An 18,867-nucleotide genomic window follows, 5' to 3' on the forward strand; every position below is an offset into this window, starting at 1 on the left:
GACTTCCTAGTCTAATAGAGCAGGAAGTCCACTACTGACATCACGAGTGATGTCAGTAGGGCCGCCCACAAATGCCAGGCATTCCTAAGGGAACACCTGCGTTTGTGCAGCCACTCCCCCTCTCCACCTACAAAACGGGGCGAGCTGTCACCCACCATCGACAGCCGCCCCGTCTTGTAGCGAGACCTGTAGCAACGGAGCTGCCATCGCTGGACGGGTCTCGAGCATGCGCACGCCGGAGGCGGCGCATGCGCAGTGGGGGACCATCGACCCGCTTGCAAGTGCTGTGCGCTTGCGAGCGGGTCTGAATCAGGCACGCTCGCAAGACCCGCTCGCAAGCGGGTCGATGGTCCCCCACTGCGCATATTTGAAGAGGCTCTCTTGGCAGACCTATCAGAAGGTAAGGGTGCCCCAGACAAAGCTTTGATTTCCTTATGCCCCTCTCCATCTTTTAATCTAATTTAGTCTCCCGAGGTTAACTCTTTAACTAGCTAAAGTATTACCGATGTCTGTTTATGCTCTTTATTCTGTCTGATACATGCCTGGTGTATTTGTTTTAATTTAGGTGTGTTTATATGTATTGTACACAGGGTACTGCATATTTTTCTGTACTGGTGAGCACTGTCTCATATTAACCCACTCCAGGATTGCAGGTGTTTGTCCAGGAATACCTGTAAATTCATGTGCTGGAACTGCAGGTCAGCTGGAGCACCACTTTTGCCCCCCAGAAAATACGGGGCCCATTTATCAAGGATCGCTTATGCAATGCGATCAGGACATGCCAATAACACCCATGATCGCATTGCAAAAAGCGATCCTATCGGCTGTATGTATCATCCGAGACATGCAGGGACACTGGCTCCGAAAGGAACCCGTCCCTGTGATGTCTCCGGAGAGCGGCCGGCCAGTGCAGGGGGTGCTGCACATGCACATCCGCCATAGCCGGGGAGGGTTCTGGTGGATCCCTCCGCCGGCTAATAGAGCGCGGTGTAGCCCATACAGCGGCTAACGCCATCTTCAGATGGCATTAGCTGCGGGGGCCAATACCTGGAATGCATCGCATTCTGGATATTGATCAATCTGCCAGCATCGCATCCCCCATAGAAACCTATGAGGGAGACGGCTGCCAGCAGCAATGGAGGGATCACAGATACCTGCTGCGGTCACCTCCTTAATACATACGGGGATACTTTACCTCAAATACATTTTGATAAATGGGCCCCTTAGGGTTAATTCTGGGACGTGACATGAGATTACGGTTATTACATTTCATTGGCCGGACAGATTGTTGTCCATTGTTAGGCTTGGGGGAGACAATGACTGGTCTCAGTTATCTCAGCTACCCAATCCAAAGGAGAATAACATATAAGCTCAGTGCCCCTATAGCAGGGACGGGGAACCTCAGGCCCGGAGGACCATTTGGTCTGGCCCTCTGAGGTTTTTTCTGCTAGCCTCATCTGGCTAGTAGGGTGTCTAGAATGGCCCCCTGCAGCCAGAATCTATGCAGCAGTGCTGCCTGGAGCATCCTTAGGGCGCTTCAGATGGTCACACCGCTGCCCTTACAGCTCCCCAGAGCATCCCGAGGATGCTCCGGGCAGTGCTGTAATCACCCGCGATTGTGGCCCCGTCCCCGTGTGACGTCACAGGGGGGAGGCGCAGCCTGCACTGGGCCCGCAAATAATGATATATATATAACAAAACGGCCCTCGGCAGAAAAAAGGTTCCCCACCCCTGCCCTAGCCACACTACCTTGGCGACTGGAATGGAGTATAGCTTAACTCCTGTAGGTAATGGCGGCTTCATTTGTGTTGGTGAATTTTTCAGCGCCATTTGCAAGGTCAACTTCATAAATAAGTCCCTTTATCTTATGTCAGACTTCATTTTAATGTGGCCAGACATTTCATAATGATGTTTTGGATGGATATGTTTACCCTAAAAGCAGGCTACCTCTCATGAAAGGAAATTAGAGAAGTATAAGAAAATGACTCAACAGTGGCGTAACTAGGGCAGGGCGAGCGGGGTGCGTGCCCTGGGCACCGTGGGACCGGCGGCGCAGGGGGGGGCGCTGCCCACGGTACCGGGCCACCCGCCCTAGTTAGCCAGTGAAGCACCGACCGCAATGTGGGCCTGATTCAGAGCTGAACGCTCTGACCAGAGCGCTCGCTCTGAATCAGGGCCCTCCTACCTTTTTTTGGAGCGTCCTCATGGACGCTTGCATAGCTGTGGGTTACCACCCACAGCTATAGCGAGCGTCCATGATGATGGTCGCGATGGTCTTGACCATCGCGACCATCTGGCTTGCGACGGAGACCCTGCGGTAGGGTCTCGCTGCCGCAAGCCCTGGAGTGATTTTGGCTCTATCAGAGCCAAAATCACTCCCACTGACATCACTAGTGATGTCAGTGGAGCCGGCTTGAGACGGTAGGCGTTCCCATGGGAACGTCTCCGTCTGGCAGGCACGCCCCCGGCTCGCCCACCAAAGGGGGCGTGCTGTCAATCAATATCGACAGCACGCCCCCTTTGGTGCGAGACCCGGAGCGATGGAGAGCCCATAGCTCGCCGGGTCTCGCGCATGCGCACGATGGAGCTCCCTCCGTCGTGCGCATGCGCAGTGGGGGAACATCGACCCGCTTGCAAGCGTACTGCCGCTCATGAGCGGGTCTGAATGACCCCCTGAGTGCGGTCAGCGCTACACATCTACACAGGACCGGCGCTAGGCTTCCAGCACCGGTCCTGTGCTGCACAGCTGAGCCTGTTCCCTCCCCCTGAGCGCTTGCCCAATAGCGCTAGGAGGCGGGCTCAGGCTGTGCATAACACACGCATCGCCACCAGCGCTGGCGGCGATGCGTGTGTTAAACAGCAGCCAATGAGAGTCAGATAGACTCTCATTGACTGCTGCAGCACCCACTGCAAGAGCTGGGCTTCCGTCCGGCTCCTGCAGTGGGTAATGGGACAGACATCATGACATCATGACGTCTGTCCCATAATGCTGAGCGCGCCAGCCCGTGAGGACTGGCGGGCGGGTGCGGAGTCGCGGACCGGAGCAGCAGCAGCGTGGATTCAGGTAAGTATATTTTTATATATATTTTTATTTTTAACCTATCTGCACTACTGGGGGCACAACGGGGGAGGGGGGTGGCTACTACTGGGGGGACCACTACTGGGGGTGGGGGCACAACGGGGGAGGGGTGGCTACTACTGGGGGCATCATTAATGGGAGGACCTCTACTGAGGGGGGCTACTACTGGGGGCACTTAATCAGGAGGGGGAACCTCTACTGGGGACTACTACTTGGGGGGGGGAACTACCACTGGGGGAATTATAAAAGGGGCCTACTACTAGAGGCACTGCACTGGGGGGACCACTACTGGGGGCAATAATAGGAAGGGCCAATACAGGGGGCACTGGATAGGGGGGATCACTACTGGGTGCCTGCATAAGGGGGCCACTACTGGGAAAACTGCATGGGGGGGACTACTGCTGGGGGCACTATATAAAGGGCACTGCATAGGGGGGGGACTACTACTGGGGGCACCATATAAAGGGCACTACATAAGGGGATACCGCTACTGGGCGCACTGCATTGTGGGGACTGCTACTGGGGGCACTGCATAAGGGGGAACACTACATGGGGCACTGCATTTGGGGGGGCACTACTGGGGGTACTGAGTAAGGGGAACTAATTGGGGGCTGTATAAGGGGGACCACTACTGGGGATACTGTATAAGGGGCACTACTATGGGCCTGCATAAGAGGGACCACAACTGCATACTGGGGGTACTGTATAAGGGGTACTACTGGGGTTAAGGTGCATATGGATAGGAATGTTCAGTGTGAAAATAAAGGGGTGTGTCATGTTGACACGCCCCATTTTTAAGTGACCACGCCCATTCTTCTGCCGCACGCGCACATGGGGGGGGGGCTCCCTTTTCAAATTTGCCCTGGGCTCCAAATACCCTAGTTACACCAGTGCTCCTCAACAACTTTAAATTAATCTTATTTCACATGTTAAATTCAGGAGCCATGTGATTTTATTTGTTTTTTTGTATATATAGGGGTTTGTATAGATTTTAACAGTTTCAAATATTTCCTGAGACACTTTGCTGGCGTACCTGTGCAGTCACGCAGATTATGTGCAATACTTTCCCGGCAGACCTTGTACTTTGTAGAGGGCTGTACGTGGTAATCGTGGACAGATGACCACTATGGGGCTGATAAAGAGTTGAATATGCGCCAGTTTGCAGAGTATGTTTTCACACTGCGCATGCTCCTGTAACAAGCATTCGGGAGTGTGGGCGATTGTGGCAGAGTGGGTCTCTCCCACATTCTGAGGAAAGGGTTAACCTCCTGTAGCCATGGGGGGACCACACCCTTACCTCAGTCAAGATCAGCTAAGGTATAAAAACCTGGTTAGATGAGTAATATCCCTTTTCCACTAAACTTTAGTTTTAACTCGGGTTACAGCAGGGGCAACCTGGATCGAGGTTTGGTGTGAAAGGGTTTCAGAAATTACCCGGCTCGAGTTACCTGGGAATATCACCCTAGTAGCTACCAGGGTTGAACTTGGCACAGTCCCGGGTGTCACGACCAGGGTTTCTCAGCATGGCGGTCGGCGGGTGATACCTGTGAGGACGCTATGGCGAGGGGCGTCTGGCGGTGGCGCTGATGCCTGGCAGGGAGCATTGACTGTGCGTGGTTCTGTGGGGGCATACTGTCACTCTGGTCTGGTTAGGCCTTGTGGTGCTTCCGTTCCGTTCTGGCATGGGCACCGCCATCTTGCCTCCGGACATGTGACCTAGTTGCCCTATCCTAGTGTGTCACATGCTCCTCTCTGACCAGTCACGGCTGAGCACTGGGGATTTAAGGGAGTTCAGAGCTCCCTTGCATTGCCAGTGCAACGTGTTTCTCAGCTACAGCTGAGAGAGAGTACCTGTGCCTTACCTGCTTCCTATGAAACGCTACCTGCCTAAGCCTGCTTCACCTAACCTGCTCCAAACCCTGCTGGATTCCCCTGCCTCCTCCAATTACCTCTCCCACTGCCTGAGCACCTGAGTCTCCTGTTACCCTGCACCCTCCATATACCTTTTCACCTGCCTGAGTACCTGAACCTGCTGTGTCCCTGCACCTTGCCTCCACTTACACCCAGCTGGACTACATCACTTCTGCCTGCATTTGTTTTCAGCTCACCATACCTGCCAACTGGATTGTTCCTGCCTCTCACTTTCTGGACATTCTCCCATTGACTCCGCTAAGTGCACTTTAGTGCTATACCTGGACTATTTCTTTTGCCATTCCCATGTCTGTTAAGCCACTCATTAAAAGTTCCACATTTACCTTTAAATCTGCTTCAGTGTCTGCTTCTGATACCACCCCGGGTCCACAACAAATTCAGAAACTCACAGTTTGCACTGGCCCCATGGATCCGGCCATGGAACAGGAGTCTGGAGTGGAGTTATTCTGAAGTATTGCAGGTCGTTTGGAAAACCTGGAAGCTATGCAGCACCAAATGGCTCAGTTCTTGCAGGAAATAACTAAACAACAGGATTTAATTCTGAGCATAGCAACTCGCTTGGAGAGTGTGGAGACTATACAGCGACAGATGGCACAGTTTGTGCAAGACATTGCACACCGTCTGGATACTGTACAAGCTACATCAATGGCTTCTAGTGTGCTTGCAGCTACTCCTATCCCCACTCCTGTGATTTCTTCCTCTGGATCTACTCCTCGTTTGCATCTTCCCACACCTGATAAGTTTGATGGTACTCCAAAACTGTGTCATGGATTTCTCAACCAGTGTGATGTTCACTTTACTTTGCAACCCTCTAATTTCCCTGCTCCTAAAACCAAAGTGGCTTACATTGTATCCTTGCTATCCGGCTCTGCCCTGGAATGGGTTTCTCCGCTCTGGGTGCGTTCATATCCGCTTCTGGATAATTACCCAGAGTTTCTAGCAACCTTTAGGAGGATTTTTGATGAGCCTGGAAGAGCTTCCTCTTCTTCCTCCAGTATTATGAAGTTAAGACAAGGGACCCGTCCTGTCAGCCAGTACGTCATTCAGTTTCAGACGTTGGCATCTGAACTCAAGTGGAACGAAGAAGCTTTAACATTGGCCTTTTGGCAAGGTCTATCAGATCGTTTAAAGGATGATCTGGTGACTCGTGAATTACCCTCCAGTCTTAGTGATCTCATTTCCCTTTGTAATAAAGTTGATATACACTTTAGAGAGCGCCAAGATGAAAAGCACAGAGCTAAGCGTTTCCCTTCCCCTACCCGTCCCACTCCCTCCCTTTCCGAGGAAGAACCCATGCAGGTAAATCATACCCGTATCTCTAACGCAGAATGACAGAGATGCATTTAAGAGAACCTTTGTCTATACTGTGGAGACGCGGGTCACCTGGTGGCTTCCTGTACCCGCAAGCTGGGGAGCATCCCATTTCTAGCTAGTTCTGGGTCCACTTGGTTAGGAGCAATTCTTCCATCCTCTAAACGTATTGACTCTGTCTTGTCCATAGCCTTAGACATTAATTCTAGTCCTGTGTTTGTGTCTACCCTTTTGGATTCAGGGGCAGCAGGGAATTTCATGTCATCTCGGTTGGCAGATAAATTACAAATTCCCTGCAGCACCTTGGATCATACTGTCTCCTGGACCTCTATTGATGGAAAATCTCTTTGTAATGGAACTGTGTCTAAGAAAACTCAACCTGTTTTAGTTCGTGTTGGAGCCCTCCATGTTGAACATATCAGTATTTTTATCATACCCAAGGCTTCCCATGAAGTCATACTCGGATACCCGTGGCTGCGTAAGCACAACCCCAGAATTGATTGGAACACTATGCAAGTTCTGTCATGGAGTGCGGAATGTCAAGGGTCTTGCCTTCAGAAGACCAACGCCTTGTCACGGTCACTATCCCTTGATAGTGGTGTAGAAACACTACGGAATACACCCGTGCTTGGGGCAAATTTTTGACAATGATGCAACTGCAATCACCTGTTGGGAAGTCCTTTGTAGCCCCAGGAGGGGTAACTTCAAGGCTTCAACCCCAAAGGATGTCTCTAAGGTCTCAACCTCAAAGGGGGTCTCCAGAGCCTCAGCCCAATAGGGGATTTCCAAGTGTCCAGCCCCAGGACAGGGTTTTCAGTCTCATACCTCGAGAGGAGGTTTCAAGTTTTGTACCCCAGGAGGGGTTTTCCAGTTCCTGTTCCTGTTGGGCCAAAGCTGAGGATGTCCACACTTCCAGTCCTGTCAACAAGATCCTCTTGGCTCACCCTGAAAAGCCTAGAAGGTGTCCTGAGGCCACCCATATAGGGGGGGGTACTGTCACGACCAGGGTTTCTTGGCATGGCGGTCGGCGGGTGATACCTGTGATGACGCTATGGCGAAGGGCGTCTGGCGGTGGCGCTGGTGCCTGGTGGGGAGCATTGACTGTGCGTGGTTCTGTGTGGGCATACTGTCACTATGGTCTAGTTAGGCCTGGCGGTGCTTCCGTTCCGTTCGGCATGGGCGCCGCCATCTTGCCTCCGGACATGTGACCTAGTTGCCCTATCCTGGTGTGTCACATGCTCCTCTCTGACCAGTCACGGCTGAGCACTGGGGATTTAAGGGAGTTCAGAGCTCCCTTGCATTGCCAGTGCAACGTTTTTCTCAGCTACAGCTGAGAGAGAGTACCTGTGCCTTACCTGCTTCCTGTGAAACGCTACCTGCCTAAGCCTGCTTCACCTAACCTGCTCCAAACCCTGCTGGATTCCCCTGCCTCCTCCAATTACCTCTCCCACTGCCTGAGCACCTGAGTCTCCTGTTACCCTGCACCCTCCATATACCTTTTCACCTGCCTGAGTACCTGAACCTGCTGTGTCCCTGCACCTTGCCTCCACTTACACCCAGCTGGACTACATCACCTCTGCCTGCATTTGTTTTCAGCTCACCATACCTGCAAACTGGACTGTTCCTGCCTGTCACTTTCTGGACATTCTCCCATTGGCTCCACTACAGTTATCAAGTGCACTTTAGTGCTATACTTGCACTATTTCTTTTGCCATTCCCATGTCTGTTAAGCCACTCATTAAAAGTTCCACATTTACCTTTAAATCTGCTTCAGTGTCTGCTCCTGATACCACCCCGGGTCCACAACAAATTCAGAACCTCAAACCAGGTAAAGTTGCGACCTGGGTTATATGACACGGGTCACGGTAAAAGCCACTGATCAAAGCTAGAAGGTGCACTCAGAAATAATGTCATCTCCAAAAAACTTCCATTTCTAATGACATATATAAGTTTTGCAAAGCAGACACGGGTTCAGTGTGAATGGGGCCGACCCGGGCATAACCCAGATCCACAGTGAAGTGTGAAAAAAGGCTGACCCGGGTTGGAACCATGTTAGAAAACCTGGGTCGGACCTGGCATTTTGGTGGAAAAAGGGTATTAGTCAGGGAAAATGTGAGGGAGAGGTTGCACCTTTGGCAGCCCTCTCTAGGCTGGACATTCTGAACCTTGACCTTGTGGTGAATATTCTTCTCGTTTGAACTGCTGTCTCATGTAAGCTGAATTGTTGTTCCTGAACTGTGTTTCCCTTGTGTAAGAAGTCATTACACTGGCTCTGCTTTTTCAAGTCTGGAATAAAAGCTTTCTTGTTTGCAACATAAGTGGTTCATTCGAATGTCTACTTAAGATTAAAAGGGCGTAACTGGGCTGTAGAGGGGCGATCACATGCAGGTGTTCACAGAAGGCTGTCAATGGAATTGTGGGCTGTGCAGAAGTGTAAGTACACCTGGATCTTTTGCACCAAGTACAGGCTGGTTTAAGTGCACCCTTATTATTCAGAGTTGACGACTATCAAACTAAATATATGGAGAGGGGGCGGGTAGGCTGCAAAGATGCGTCATCTCTGCATACGTCAAATTTAATTCCGTGCGGGAACAATTAAGGATGATTTGCGTTCAGCTCAGCATTAAGCCCTGTGTGTTTGCATTTTACCTCTATTTTAACATTTTAAACACTATAATTCTAATTGAATATGTTGCCTGAGTAAAAATACATTTGTGTTTCTGTCAGTGAAACACCCGAGCGCTGAAGCTCTGCAGATTTCACATGTCTGCTTTGATGCTTTTATAACAACTTTGCCCGTTTCAAGGAATATATTTTTTCCAGGCCCAAGATCAAAGCTCCGCTAACAAGTGCGGTAGGTTACAGTGTAAGGACTTTCCATAGACCCAGTCTTGATTGTTTTTGTATCTACAAAATGTTATCACAAGGAAGCCCTTTTCTAAGGTGCTAGAACAACAGTGTCACCCAAGCATTAACAAAAAGTAGACAGCAAATGATCATTTTATTTTTGAATCGTGCAGTGCCCAGGCAGATTCTTGAGACTAGAAGAAACGTCCTTCTGTTTGCAGTAGAATGTAATTTAGCCAGACGAGAGGCGCCAACGTATCTTTGTACCAAAGCAAAACAATGTGGAATATAAAACAACAATTCTGACAGACCCAATTAGATTCCTTACAGACGTATCCTTAAACAGAAGCGACCTCCGATATTAAGCTCTAGAGTGGATAGTAGCTTTTTTTTTGCTTGCTGGCGTAATTATGCTGGAAGTGACAATAGCCTGTCTGTGAAGTGTGAAAACACAGACATATTTTCTCAGCCTGGATAAAGCCAAACAGCCAAGGTTGTAACTTCAAGGCAAAATAGCAGTAACTAACGCTACAGCCAGAAATGCCATATCTTATAGTGCCATTCCTGAGCTGCTCCTTCCATCCAGAGGCAGGGAAAGCATGCTGGGGCTAAATGATCAAATACAGTTTTGACTATAATAATCTGTGTATTTTATTATAATTGGAATCTAATAAAATTATTGTTCAGGGATGGAACAATGACGAAAGCCCTAGCGGCTGATGACAGGTCCTGTCCCCAAAGGCGTCATCAATAACCAAAAAACCTTAACATTCTGTATATAAAGACACGAGACATAAGAAGCGTTAAACTTAGTCAGCTTTATTATTTCCGTAGAATAGTTTGATGAGAGAAAAAGGTACGGCCAGCTGATTCACTATGAACAACGTCTTCATGGGCCAATTGCCATACAACAATGTCATAGAAGTGAGAGGTCTCTCACTCCCATACCAATAACACATGCAGGGCCCTCTAGCCATGGTGGCTCCGCTGACCCCAGTAGGGTGAAATTAGCCTATCTGCAGCAACATTCTGGGATGGACCCAGCAATGGGCATGTCTGATGTTATCAGTAGTCAGCTCTGTATTCATTGCAAACATTCATCCCACTTTTCACTCTGATGGGACATATACTGTAGAGATCAGTGTCAGGAATCGGGCACTCTCCCCTAGGACTCTGCCTGTGCAACATGTCCCAGTGTTGTAGGTTATCTGCATTCCAGACTCCACTCTGCGGCTGCCCGTCACTTTAGGTCACATGCCGGCTCCTGTGTCCGCCATGCTGCTGTCAGTCATCCCTGTGTTCAGACTGGTGCCTGTGTGTGCGCTGTGGCTGACCGCCGCTCCTGTGTCTCCCTTGGGACTGTTCCTGGCATTCTCTCTGCCACTGTTCCCACCATCTCCAGAGACTGGGCGCAGTGGTCTTGTTCTAGATCAGCTGATCAGTTTCCAGCCAATGCTACTGCAGGAATTCTTCATGTGACTCCTTCACCCAACCACAGTTCAGCAAGGGGTATAAAAAGCCTTCCTGTTCCACTTGTCAGCTGCCAGTGCAACATTGGACATTCACTATGTTAATTAGCTCCAGACTGCGAGTCTTTGGATTTTGCAACTATTCTCCCTTGTGCGGTTCCTGCTGTTCACTGCTGCTCCAATGGCGCGTGTACTGTTCCACTTACACCATTGCCCACAGATACAGACAATCCTAAGCAGCTACCCGTGGCAGCAGTATCCATTGTGCCTACCAGTTAGCCGTTCCCAGCCCGGCATCCATTGAGCCTACAGGTCCCAGTACAGTCCAGTGTGCATCAGCTGGTCCCTGCAGGGCATCCATTGAGCTTACCGCTCCCAGTTTTTCCAGTGTGCCTTAGCCGATCCCACCCGGGCATCTATTCTGCTTGCCGGTCCTAGACCAGTGTGCTTTAGCTGGTCCCAGCCCGGCATCTATTGTGTCTGTGGTACCATTCAGGCCCAGTGTGCATTAGTTAATCCCAGCTTGACATCCATTGTATCTACCTGTTCCAGTCCGGTCCAGTAAGCTTAGCCGGTCCTAGCCTGGCAACCTTCACTCTTACCAGTCCAGCTCCGGTCCAGTGTATGCCAGCCGGTTCCACTCCAGCACCCATTGTGCTACCTGTTCCTACCCAGCATTCCGTGTGCTGTCAAGTTCCAGTACAGCATCTATTTTCTACCAACACCAGTACTCACAGTTCTCCAGCATTCTCACTATTTACATTCCAGCACACCTCATGAGTAGGGCCTACATTCATCCACCTAGTTTCCTGCACAGTAGCTCCTCTGAGTCAGTTCCAGTAGTCAGTCAGGTAACACAAGAAACCCAGAACCTGACAGTCAGTCAATGCTGGGAACTAAAAATTGCATTGCTTAACTATTCAAACCACTGCAGAAAAAAACAGGTTTTGCCCGTATTTATCAATAAAAACTCCCCATGGTATTCAGCAGCTCCTAAAGTGTTAATGTTCTTTCTGACAGTGTTACTGCTTTGGTTCTGCATCCTGCGCATGTTCGAGCTGATATTTTGCCCTTTAAGGGTCTATGGGACTGAAAGCCCAAATGTGGGCAGAGTCCATTTACTATAAGTATTTTTAAAACAGCAATCCCACCACATGCTGAAATAGATTAGTCAAGATGCACGCCTGGCCAGTCTGACGGGTCCGGACATGCGAGACCCTCGGCCACTGCCATATCTGTCTCTTTTATATCGTGTTGCTAGAGATAAAAGGACTAATGCAATAATACAACTGACAAAAAACATGTAAGTTTAAAATATATGTACATACAAAAAAAACGAATTCTAAACAATACATACAGTGGCTATATATATATATATATATATATATATATATATATACTGGAATAGGCGTCACTCACAGCGTCTTCGATAATAACAAGTCACATACTCGTAGTGAATAAATGATTTATTCACTACGAGTATGTGACTTGTTATTATCCAAGACGCCGTGAGTGACGCCTATTCCAGCATATTGAATTTTCCTCCCCATACCAGGAGAGGTAACGAGGAAGACACCGGGCACAGTACTTTGTTTTGATAAGAGGAGAGGAGAGGAGAGGAGAGAGAGAGAGAGCGAGAGATGCGCTGCACTCACACGTCAGAGTGAAATACTTCAAGGTGCTCCAATATAGACAGTAAGGTCCAAAATGTAGGTTTGACATATAATGGGCACTCACCAAATAGTAGAAAAAAATCCAATTTTAATGATCACATACCACGAGTCGACGTTTCGGTCCCGCAAGGACCTTTGTCAAGACAGACAGACCGCCACAAAGCTACCCACCACAGAGGGCTTCTTGGCGCATTGTAGTAACTTTCATCAGTGGACAGTGGTCAGCATGGGCACTCTGAGGGGGTCTGCGGCTATACAGTCCCGTATGCAGCAGTGTTTAACATACTGTACTGTGTTGTGACACTAAACTACCATCACCTTCATTAGCGCTTCTATTGGTTCATACGAGACAGAATAGCCTTCGTTGATCTCATTGTTGTATCATGGCCTCCCAGTTTGCAGGTTTTTCCCTCCTCAAACCACTGTCGGTAGGTGCTCACCACAGCTAACCTTGCACACCCCCACAAGCCTTGCAGTTTTGGAAAAACTTTGACCCAGTCTTTTGACCATAATGATTTGGTTCTTATCAAAGTCACTCAGGTCTTTGCACCAACCCCTATCTCCTGCATACAACACGTCGACTACAAAGACGTAATGTCTGCTTGCCATGTAATATATCCCTAAACTTCACAAGCGTCTTTGTTACGAGATAGTCAACGCCATTCACTTTAAATGGGAGTGGTCATTTTGTGATGTTTCGTCAATGTATATCAGCTGTTCAAATTGTTCATTATAGATCTAAGAGAGACTGATACAGTATCCGTATGTGGTTTATTTTAGTAATTTACTATATAGGTCAAATAGCCAACATTGTTCTTATTATTTGTTTATTTGCGTTTATGTTTTAATAAATTCATTGTGGTTTAATACTCACATCCACAGATGTGTAATTATTGCATTACAGATTTTTATATATTTCTATTTATTTAAGTGTGTGTGTATGTATGTATGTATGTGTGTGTGTGTATGTATGTATATATATATATATATATATATATATACTCCAACAAAATCTGGCACTCACTGGTATAGTTGTAGCTTCACCCCGTTGCCAGCACATACAAGTCCAGTCCAGACCTGCAACAATGAAGATACAACAAGCGGCACTCAGGAGGATTCAATATGCATAATGGATTTTACTCCTGTGGTCAACGTTTCAATGAATCAGCATTGACTGACTGACTGACTAACTCGTCGATGTCCAGCCCAAACTTCTGGACCTAGAAATAAGAAAATAAAGGATTATGGGCCTGATTCAGAGCTGGTCGCTATTTGCGCTCGCTCGTCCAGAAAATAGGGGTGGCTATTCAAATGAACCGTTCGCTGTTTGCGGTCTGTTCACGCCTCTAGGTCTGAACGAGCGAACAAAACTTGCAGTCGTTTTTTGGGAAACTACACCCCCTGTCCGCTCGCATCCTACGTCATGTCCACTCTTTATTAGATTAATCGAGTTCATCGAACAGGGTATGAGCTGCTCGCTATTCTTGTGGTTGGTTTTTGCTACCACAATTTTGCGAGCAGTTCTGGCTATAAAATAACCCAGTGACGTGGTCAATGACGCTGCTTTTTTAAATATGCACACCCATAAAACGCCCGTTTTGACCTTTAAGCACGCCTGCGATCGGATCTCCACTCCCCGTTTTCAAGCATCTTCCCCTGTTACCACCCACATACGCCTCATCCTGTCACTCAAATTAGCAGGCATTCGCTATTTTGCGAGCACATGAATTTCGGCCGCACTGACTGGTTCGCGCATGCGTATAACGATCCGTACGCATGTGCAGTTGGGCAAACATCGCTCGGAGCGAACGAGCTGCCACTTACGAGTGGCTCTGAATCAGGCCCTATATTCATTCCATTACGTAGGTACTCTCTGAGAAGGGATCTTTTTTTAAATTTGACTCCTAATGGGGTGGAGAGGGCTAATATGTTTCCTCCCCCTGTACAATGTCCTGCCTGACTGACTCATCGTGGCTGCAGCACAGTTCAATATTCAAACATCAACTGTCACCCCAAGTGCTGCCAAACATCACTGTAAGTTGAGGTGGCTCCCCTATTAGAATTGTGAGAGAAGGTTGGGAGTACAGATACAATATTGGGTGCAGGGTTATGGGGTAAGGGTTCAGTATTGGTAGGAGGGTTAGCGGATAAGGGTGCAGTATTGGTAGGAGGGTTAGCGGATAAGGGTGCAGTATTGGTAGGAGGGTTAGCGGATAAGGGTGCAGTATTGGGTTAACTGTTAAGGGATAAGGACACAGTATTGGGTGCAGGGGTAAGGGGATAAGGACACAGTATTGGGTGCCGGGTTAGGGAGGTAAGCCTATAGTAGTGGGTTTAGGGTTAGGGGGTAAGGGTACAGTATGGAGTGTAGTGTTAGCGATGCTCTGTTACTACAGAGGTGAGAGAGGAAAATCTTTTTCTACACAGGTGAGGGAGGGGAATGTCAAATATGTTACTACGGGGTGAAGGTAGGGAATGTGTTACAACATGGATGAGGGAAGGGAATATGTTACTCCAGAGGTGAGGGAGGGGAATAAAGGGTCTATTTACTAAGCCTTGGATGGAGATATAGTGAACAGAGATAAAATACCAACCAATCAGCTCCTGTCATCTTTCGAACACAAAAACAAAGAAATAATGTGGCGCTGGGTCAGTAGATGAGCAAGCGATAAATTCACAATAAAAGTATATAAACCTACAAGGTAAAAATACACAATTGGCAATCTTCACATAAAAAAGGACTAATTGACACAGTATGATAGTGGGACCAATATAAATAACTATCCAAGCAAAGTTAAAACATCCGATACTGGTAACAATGTTGCATGATATAATATGTTGCAATTGACACATTGTGGCTTTTAAGGTTGTGCACAGCCAGTCCACAAATCGATGTGTTACTGGAGTGTTGAGATGGAAATGGAAACAGTAAATATCTAAGGTCTACATCAGCTAGCGGTATTTGGGCATTCTCCTACCATCCCACTTGCAGGCCACAGTGCCAAGCAGAGGTGAGGGGAAGGTTGGAAGGACCCCTCTTACTTGCTGCTCTGCTTAGCAGAGAAAGCTGTGAATAGATGCCATGCACATGTGCACAGCTCTAGGAGCAGTGGGCATGCCCCCAGCGTGACGAAAACGGGGAACGTGGCTCACGTGTATGGCATTTCACATGGGGCCACGCCCCATTGCAGTAAGGTCACACCCCCTCATTTCAGAAACGTGCCTTAGGCGCGCATGAAACTTCTAACCCGGACCTAAAGAAAGTTGGGAGGCATGCATTAGTGAAGTACATATATAACATTCACCAAGTGAAATTTAACCTTAGTGGTAATGTGTATGTCCTTGTACCAAATAAAAAGACATAAGTGTTTATCTGAATTCACTTCCCCAGGAACCAGCTGATTCTGCAGTAAATTACTGGAACCAAACAGGAAATCTTCAAATTCTTCCAACCTTTGACCTACAAATAAAAGATATCACATAGCGTAATACTGTATAAAAAGTTTTATTACATAAAAGTAGACAGGAATCTCACTCATGTGAACAGCAATAAAAACGGGCTTATCTGAATGAGCCCGGACACTGGTAGATGTTACTCATAACGCCTTACCACTCCAAGATGATCAGGATTGCTGCAGACCCATTTGACACAGTGTTCTGATTCAGATTCAAGAGGACCACTGACGCATTTCGTCTGAGTGCGAGTTTCTCAATGGATACAGCCTTCAAGATCTAATTATAAAGGATGAATTATATTGACTTAATGTTAGGGCTGCTTAAGGAGAAATAGGCATATTTATTAAATTAGAATGTTATTAATTTAGTTATGGGGTTGTTTGGGGGGGAGGGGAGGAGACTTATTTGTAAACATTAATGAATTTATTGTTTTTTCTGGGTGGGTTGAAGGAGGCCTAATTATTAAATATAGGTGCTTTTGATTTAAGGATGGGGCTAGTTGAGGGGAGGAAGACTTAAGGTGCCCATACACGGGATGATTTTTAACACAATTTTGGCAGTTTCTACAGGTTGGACAGACCAATCGTTTGAAAATAGTTGTATTTTGAGTGTTCTGTGACCCCAATGCGCGTCCCCAGCGTCGTCTAGTTGGATCGCAGATCTGTTGGTTTTGCAGAGAGATCTACAATCTTTTGAGTACAATGTGATACACTTCTATGCATCTTATCCTATGATCGTAACGATCAATCATACACCATTGGACCACATCTTATGAAAAATTTCAAGGGAAGAATTTCAAGTGTAATCGTACAACTCTTCTTACCAACTTTGAATTGCACCGTGCATTGGGGCCTTTACAGATGTAGTCACTCTCATCTATCCTGCGATGCAAGTGCATTGCGGCATGGATGGCGCAACTGGTGTGCCCGCGTCAATGGCATGCACGTGCACACCATAGACATCAATGGAGTACTCGCAGCCTGGCGGATGCTGCACTATGCCTCAATGTGTGCGCACATCCAGACGCATCGTGGTAACACTGAGCGTGGCTACATCTGTACATTATTCATTAATTGCTCAGTTGCCTGCATTGTCACTAGTACTTATCCCGTTTCTAAAACAGGGCTCCAAACTTCCAGGTTATGGCCAAACATCAACTGAACTTGAGAAAACTGTAGGAGCACAAGATAGTTAAGCTGCAAGAACAGGTAAGAGTGAGTATCAGTCTGTGAACAGTTACAATTATGGCAACAAAACCCTAATTTTGCTGGACAGTTCCACTTCACTACACTCTGTTTGGGAAGAGGAAGCTGTGTACAGGATGTAGTCGGGATTCTGGCTCCAGAATCTTGAATGCTAATATCCCAAAGGTAAGTATTAGTGGTTAGGTTTAGGGGTTAGGCACCAGGGGGAGGGATAGAATTAGGTTGTGGAGGGGGTTAAAGTTAGGCTGCAGGAGGGGAGGAATAAAATAGAATAGTAGCGCTAAAAGCTTAATTAATTCTTTGTATATTACACCAATCCATTCATTACCTGACATGTAGGATATTTCAAAATGTTTAATATAAGCATCGGTTAAAAGTCAGTACATATAAAAACAGTAGATCAATCTTATCAACTGTAAGTTTCTAGAACCCACATAGGTAAGACAAATTGTAAAAATATCAAGGTGAAACAGTCACCCTGGCTTGTTCCTATAGATAACACTGGCCCAATTTGAAAGAATAATTAGATGCTGAGACTCTTAATCTTGTGGGGGCATAGTCCGCAAAATTTAGTTGCTGTAGAAACACTGCTGGAGGATAATGTCTCAGAATTGTAGATATACAATAAAGTACCCAATGCAATTTGTAAGTCCTCACCAATAATGTGATGTTGCAGTGGCAGAGCCTCATCCACTGGTATGGAGATAATTCCAGTAGCAAAGGTAGTCCCAAGCAAAAAGATGCAGAATAAACAGGTCCAGTGCTGGTCCAAGCAGTTTCCACAACAAATGGGGTTCTTAGAATGTAGAGGGGTGGACACCTGACATGTGTCGCTGCTGTCGTGTGCAGCTTTATCAAAGGTGCAGGAGGGGAGGGTTAGGCTGTGGGGAGGAGGGTTAGGGTTAGGCTGCAGGAGGGGAGGGTTAGGATTAGGCTGTGGGGAGGAGGGTTACGCTGCAGGAGGGGAGGGTTAGGATTAGGCTGTGGGGAGAAGGGTTAGGCTTCTGGAGGGGAGTGTTAGGCTGTGGGGAGGAGGTTTAGAGTTAGGTTGCAGGAGGGGATGGTTAGGTCTTGGCTGCAGGAGGGGAGGGTTAGGATTACGCTGTGGGGAGGAGGGTTAGGGTTAGGCTGCAGGAGGGGAGGGTTAGGCTGTGGGGAGGAGGTTTAGGGTTAGGCTTGCTTGAGGGGAGGGTTAGGGTTAGGCTGTGGGGAGGAGGGCTAGGGTTAGGCTGCAGGAGGGGAGGGTTAGGATTATGCTGTGGGGAGGAGGGTTAGGGTTATCCTGCAGGAGGGGAGGGTTAGGCTGTGGGGAGGAGGGTTAGGCTTGCTTGAGGGGACGGTTAGGCTGTGGGGAGGAGGGTTAGGGTTAGGCTGCAGGAGAGGGGGTTAGGATTAGGTTGTGGGAAGGAGGGTTAGGCTGCAGGAGGGGATGGTTAGGATCAGGTTGTGGGGAGGAGGGTTAGGCTGCAGGAGGGGAGGGTTAGGCTGTGGGGTGGAGGGCTAGGGTTAAGCTGCAGGAGGGAAGGGTTAGGGTTAGGCTGTGGAGGGGGTTATAGTTTGGCTGTGGAGAGGAGGGTTAGCCTTAGGCTGTGGGGAGGAGAGTTAGGTTTAGGCTGCAGGAGGGGAGGGTTAGGGTTAGGCTGTGGGGAGTAGGGTTAAGCTGCATACACACACAACGATTTTTTGAACGATTATCGTTTAACGATAATCGTTGAAAAAATCGTTCACTTTCTGAGTCAAACCATGAACGATTATCGTTCATGCGCGTTCACGTTTGTAGTTTGTAGTTCAGTCAGACTCGTCAACTGAACGATTTTCATTAAGGGAATATGCAAAAATCGTTTGTAGTTCATAAAAATCGTTCATTACACTTTAAAAAATCTGACAGATAATCT

Source organism: Taudactylus pleione, unplaced genomic scaffold (genome assembly GCF_031769625.1).
Source record: "Taudactylus pleione unplaced genomic scaffold, aTauple2 ptg000367l, whole genome shotgun sequence".
NCBI lineage: Eukaryota > Metazoa > Chordata > Amphibia > Anura > Myobatrachidae > Taudactylus > Taudactylus pleione.